Genomic DNA, 6,803 nt, shown 5'->3' on the forward strand with positions numbered 1-6,803 from the left:
CCACATCCAAGATGGATTAATTCAGGGTTTACCCCTCAAATAATATAAAATTATATCTTTTTTTTAATCCACAGAGAAGCATTTTCACAAAATTACACTACAAATTGTATTATTTGTCATTGAGAGTTCTTCAAATTCACTCATTATGAAAGACATAACAAAAATACAGCCCTTAGAAAGAAAACAATAGTGTATCTTAAAACACGAACAACAAAAAAGTGAAAGCATTACAGATGGACAGAGTTAGGAGGACTGCAGTGTTAGTTGTAACACCACCAGAAAAAAATCAAGTGGAACTGTGCTGGGCTACTGCTCCCTGAACAAGGGGAGGAAAGAAAAAAAAGATCCCAAACCCACAAACACAAATGGTTTCACAGGAAAGAGGAATTTTCACGAAAGACAATGAAGACACACCATGCAGATATCACAGCACATGAATTAATAGTCAAGACCCTGTTCAGAAGCTATTTTCATTCTTTGATTCAGAATCAGAACCGACATATTTATATGGATTTCTGTTTATGGCAATGAAGTGATAACTACTTGCACTGGAACCGAGTGCCACCTGCTGTTAAACTGGAACAATAATGCATTCCGTTTTCCAAAAATGGGGAAAAAGACAACTCTCCACTGCCCTCTTTATTCACCAGTCACCTATTTCCATTAGAACAAAACCTAATGTGTAGGAAGCATCTTCCCTTCATGACAAATAGCTAAAGTGAACAGGACCATTGATCCGGAGTGAGATTAAAGAGTAGCAGGTGAACCACCTCTTTTGGCAGCTGTACCTTCTCTTTCTCCAAAGCCAGGAATACTATTTGCAGCATTCCTACCTTACCCTTAAATCTTCCCATATATTGTTTTAATTCTTCATCAAGATTCCTTTTCAGCATGGCACATGATTGCTGAGCATTTGCAAAAAGACTTTCCATTTCTGTTTCTCCTATTTTGTTGTCAATAAAGCAGTCCCTGGGAAAATCATCACTAAATCCAGAGTCTTTTCCAAGTTCCCTCTCTGTTACAAAAAGTGCATTTTCATCATGTGTAGAAACTGGTCTTCTTTTAAGAATAATACTAGAAACGTCATCCAAAAGACTTGGTTTTTAAACTGTATCTCAGGAAGTATTCACAACCTCCCACTGCATTTCTACTACTTCCATTTTCATTCTCTTCCATTTCCATAGGAGGCTTTTTTGTTCTCTCTCTCCATTTGCTAGAGGCACCTTTGTATCATTGATATTATTTGTGCAATCTTCTTCATCCGTACTCCAGGTATCTTCCGTGTTTGCATTTCAGTTATCTTGATCAGCAAGGACACCAAGACTCGGATTATAGTTTCCATTTTGGGTACTTTTCCACCTAGCATAAGTTTAATACCTCCAAATTCACCTTTACTTTCTAAGTTGTTACTTGATTCTGTTGCATGAGATGAAACAACATGAAAACTCTTCAATTCATTGCTGAAGCCATCTTCTGACATTTCTTCCACATGGGAAGTAGTTTTCCCAGTTTCATTAATTTCACCAAACAGCTGCTTTAGTTCTGCTGTAACGTTTTTAAAACTTGCTTTCAATTCCCTTTTCTCATTTTCAACCCACATTCTTGCATATTTTTCTTCCTAAGGTTTTAAACGTAGAACTGCTTGTCAGCACTGTGCAATTCCTCATTTTCTGATGTAAAATTTCTGCCTTATCAGTGTGATTTTCATGTGCTGATTTTTTCTATCAAGTTGGTAGTTTCTAAAATATATTTATCCTTAAGTAAACAGGTACAGACAGAAAGATTATCAAGAAAAAACATTACAGTTAATCTATGCAACTTATGTTGCAAACTCATCCTATAATAGAAATAAGGCATTTTGAAAGCCATTTTTATAATAAAAATCAAGGATACTAAATTAAAGGTTCACTGCATCACCATCTTCTTAACAAGAGAAGGACTCGGAAACAACAGTTTCTTGGGTTAGATTTGCCTAGGCATTAGCGCTGCTTTTACCTTTTAGCCTGCTTGCTTTCTGTAACTGCCGGCATTTGTCACAGAGCATGTTTATTTTTCACGTTTTATTGCTTTAATACCATTTTTCATTAAAACTGCCAACACTTTTCTCACCCACCCTCCTCCCTCCATCGCGCTCTACTGTCTGGCATTTTACAGTCCCCGGCCGTCTAAGCTAACCCAAGGGGAATGAACATGACAAGCTTTTTACCGTTCACCACACAGAGAACTGGCTAAGGGAGGATTATTTCTTCACCCAAGCTTCAGAAATAATAAATTCCATTTCAAGGTGCAAAGGAAAGGATTTATTAGGGAAACCTGCCTGCTCCTGCCCTCACCCCAGGAATCAGGAACCCAAGCTTGCAGGAAAACCGCACCATGCCTTAACCCTACCCAGCCCCCTCAAGCCCCTGTCCCCACGCTCTTTCTCAACAGCTCCGACTGCTTCTGCCCCGTGTCACAGTCCTGCCCACACGCTCCCTCCCCACACACCTCCTCGGCTTGTGGTGCCTTCTGAACAGGGCCTGCAGCCTTGGTGTCCCAGCGGGCTGAGACCGTCACGCTCCTCGCGCTCCTCTCGTCAGCCAGGCCCTGTTCTCCCGCGGCAAAGACCCCTCCGCTCACAAGAGGGAAGGAGCACCTCAGCCAGCCACCACCTGTCTCACCCTCCCCCTTCCCAAGCTCACTGGCCAACTACTACCACCTTGCAACAGGCTTAATAAGTCCTGCGCTTTGCCTGCTAGAATTAGGCACGTCCCTCTCTCATGATGCCCGGCTGTGGGGTGGAAATCATTTGCTACGCTGTCCCTTCGGGTGTTCCAGAGGACACCAGACCCCGCTGTGCAGCCCTGCCCCACACGCCCGCCACAAGCAGGACACCTGCCTTATTCCCCTCTAGGATACCCTCTGAGAAACCCTTTTCAAACACTTCACGTGGCCAAACAAGAGCGTATTTTGCAGAGGCTGGGGCAGCATCAGAAAGGTCACCACATTTCAAGGTGTTCTCTTTGATCGTTGTCTTACAAAGAGGAAGACCGGCATGTTTCATCAAACAGATCAGCCTATTACAGACAAATCTCCCTCTTCACTTGAACGTGCGTTTTGCACAGGCAAAAAAACCCGCATTTGGCCGCACTGTTTCTCAGCAGTGCACAAGAGGAAAAACACCGCTCAAAATTTAAGCAAACGAACTGAAAACAAATCAGTGTAACAGCAAGCATCCAACATAGTGACAAGGATTTTACCCCACCATAAGACGACTGTATCCAACTTTACTTCAGACTGTAATACAGCCTTCACCTACAGGACTCTCCCTTCAGCATTATTCACTGACTGGTAAGTTTTCTTTACCTTAGTGTATAGTACAACTTACTGAATCAGGCTGTAATCCAAAATACTTGGGTTTACATACCCACACCCCACAATATTCAATGGCATCCTTCATGTCTTCTTTTTCAGCTGATGATGACATATGAAAGGTAGATCCTGAGTTCTCACATGCAGTGAAAAACCACACATTTTTATAACCAGCATGACTTAATACTACTTATTTACACCTAGAGTGCATCTTGAATCATCCTACTTGTGACAAAAATCTTAACACAAAATAAAACATCCCCTCAAATTTGTGCACTCCTAGAGAGAAAATTATCATAATACAGATTTAAGATGCATCTGTGTGAATTCCTTTCTTCCAGGGCATTATACTTTTTAATGTATACGGGAAATTTGCTGAAAATCGCTATATATGGTCACAAATAGGCCATTCCTATTTCTTAAACATGCACAACCTCTCTCATACGTAGATATACACCTCTGTATCTCTGACACACTGTGCGCCACACAGTATTCCTCCAGCAATTTCAGTTTCCCTGTGTGTTGTGCACAGAAAATCACAAACAACAAAGTCACAGGCTTGAAATCTTGAAGACCCCAGCTTTATTCCTTGCCCGACACAAATGTGTCTCTAGACATGGATCTAGACAGAGTATTTCAGTCAAACTGCTGCCCTGACAATAGATGCCTGAGCAGAAGACCCACTGATGTTGCTGGAAAACTGAATTTTACTTCCAGACATTGCGATACGGATCCTGTAGAAGTGATCTTGTAGAAAAGAAAAAAAAAATCACTACGAAAATTTATATAAATGTATTACTGACATGGAACAAGACAAACAGAGCGCAAGTGCTATCGGCTGCTCTCCAGAAGAGTTACACCCTGGGTTTCTTCTTCCTTCTCTGTCAGTATTTCAGTTGCTGCTCACAGACTGGAGTGACGCTGACACAACATGGCACATCCCAGGGTGACAGCGGGTGGGTTACATGAGAGCAGCTGCCATTGCTTCCCCGCTCCCCCAGCACCCAGCGGTTCTTACAGCGCGCAACAGACGAGCAAAACCCGTTTCAGGCCGGGCTGGGAAGGCGAGGGGCAGGGAGAGGTCACTCACGGACTGACACAAACGCCCACACAGCCCCAGCCCGAGCCCCAGCCCAGCCTTCCCGGCCCTGGCACTTTGCGTTCAGGGGGGCAACTCTCACGGGAACCAGGGGGCTGGTGTCACGTGGCCTCACACAGGGACCATCTGCTTCTGACATGACAAACGGGCTCTTCCCCATCAGGCTCTCCTCTCCCTCCTGACCCTTGCCCAGAGGTTCACAGACAAACCACAGCCGCCCCACTCGGGCTAAGGATCCTCTCTCTAGGAAGCATACCCGGGAGGAGGCGGCACACAGGCTTGGGCTCCCAAGCTCCCAGGAGCACAGATAATGCAGATTGTAAACTTGACATCTGGTCGTCTTCAGCTCACCTAGGTTTTTGTGCATCTTCATACCTCCTCCCAACTCACTTCACACGCCATTTGTCTGACAGCAGAAGAGCAGGTAATCCTGACACTTAATTTCCACCAGTTCAAAGGGAAACAGCTGGTGTTGAAACCCTTTTTATTCCAGGAGTCCTAGCGTTGCAGCTGAAAAGTGCTTATATGTATAATTTATAATGATGGGTGTCTTGAACATAGAATGATTGCTTGCCACGTTTTTCTAGCCTCAGTATCTCTGGCAAAATACATGTGCAAATCTTACTGCATAAAGTACCAAGTCCCTCAGCATCTCTAGAGGCCACATTCCTCCTCAGGGCGGGGAAGGGAGAATCACTTCCCTATTTCCCTGCCTGCTGGTTTCAGATGAGGTGCGACACTTCACAGCAGTGCTGGGGGTAAAGCTGGACGGCGTTATGCAAACCTAAATATTCTGCCTGGCTCCAGAAGGCTGCGGGTCTCCCCAGGCTCTTTTACACACGCTCCATCGCTGCTATTGCTTCAGCAGCGGTTTTACCTCCCAACAGAGACTTCCTTACAAACATGTTCTGACTTTCCTGAACAGTGGATTGTATCTCACAGTTTCATTGATTTGCACAGCAGAATCCTGCAGTTTCCGTTGAAGCTAACGAAGACTGTGTGCTTTCAAACCCAAGCATGTTCAGCACCTCCACCATAACTCTGAATTAGAGCTATTGCCTAAACCACTACATGCTGCCCACGCTGCCCGTGCCAGCCCTGGCTAGCCCAGCCCTGTTTTACCGATTCATCCAGGCACTTGCATCAGTGCGTCTGACTTGGTGAATTTACACATGAGAAACCAGGCATTTCTGACCAACACCCAGGCTCTTTAACTGCACTGGTTATTTTTAAATTAATGACACATTACTAATTAAAGTGACCAAGACAAGTCAGAACTACAGCTTGGTTGCAGTCAAAATCACGTGCCACAGATTTTCCCTGAATCTCTTCACAGCATCACCTGTGATTGCTGTTGTCAAATAACATGACTGCTGCTTTCTTTACCTGCAGAAAGCTTGGCACAACACGTACAATACTGTACAACATACAGCTCCATCTGACAGTCAGACCAGAATGACCTTCCTGCAGTGCAGGCGGGCTGCATATCTCCAGTAGCACCCACAGCCCCAGCCTGCACTGCTTTAGAGACAGCAAAGATCTGCGCTGATGAGAAACGCTCTCATGCAGATGGCATTTCACCTTGTCCACGGATTTGAAACACAGGTTGCTTCACGAAATTTAATTGTATGGTTTCGTTCCAAGGCAAAACAGACTGTCCAACAACTTTTGACTTACACTAAAAACCATAAATATTCACCTTCCATATGAACGGATACATGCCAGGATATGTACGGCTGATGAATTTTTTCACATGTTGCTGGGGAGCAATACCTGCACGTGTTCATCTTTTTGTCCATCTCTTCTGGGATTCCTTCTAGCTGGGTACGTTGCATCTCAGGGTTGTATGGAGGGGATTACCTCCAAGCAGCGGGACAGATCACCAGCCACCCCTGTCGCTCCTAAACTGCCTCTGCTGAGCATCTCAGTGCCTCCCACAGTGGTGGCTTGCTCAAGAAGAGGTGGCCTCTGATGGCTCCTCTCCAGTGCACATGCCCACAGGACCATTGAGCAAAGGACTATCCCACACCATCCTCCCCCTCTCTGAGAAAGAAAGCACGTACTTATCTATGGCTAATCTCCCTTCTGAAGCAGTACAGCTCAGCTAAGACCTCAGACTGCTTTTCTGCAGCATCTGGGATTCTTACGAAAACTGTCTCCATGGACTCTACCCGGACTCAGTTTTGTGCAGAGGAGGTGTTTACTGCCGCATGCGCAACAGCAACGGCAAGGGCAGGCAGCGCAGCGATCTCCTGTTACCGAACGTGCTGCTCTGGGACTCCCAAACAGGCAGTCAGTTAGATCCCTAGCAAAGTTCTCCAGCAAAGCCACCCGTGATTTGTACCCACCTCAG

Source organism: Falco cherrug, chromosome 10, assembly GCF_023634085.1.
Source record: "Falco cherrug isolate bFalChe1 chromosome 10, bFalChe1.pri, whole genome shotgun sequence".
In the NCBI taxonomy this organism is placed as follows: domain Eukaryota; kingdom Metazoa; phylum Chordata; class Aves; order Falconiformes; family Falconidae; genus Falco; species Falco cherrug.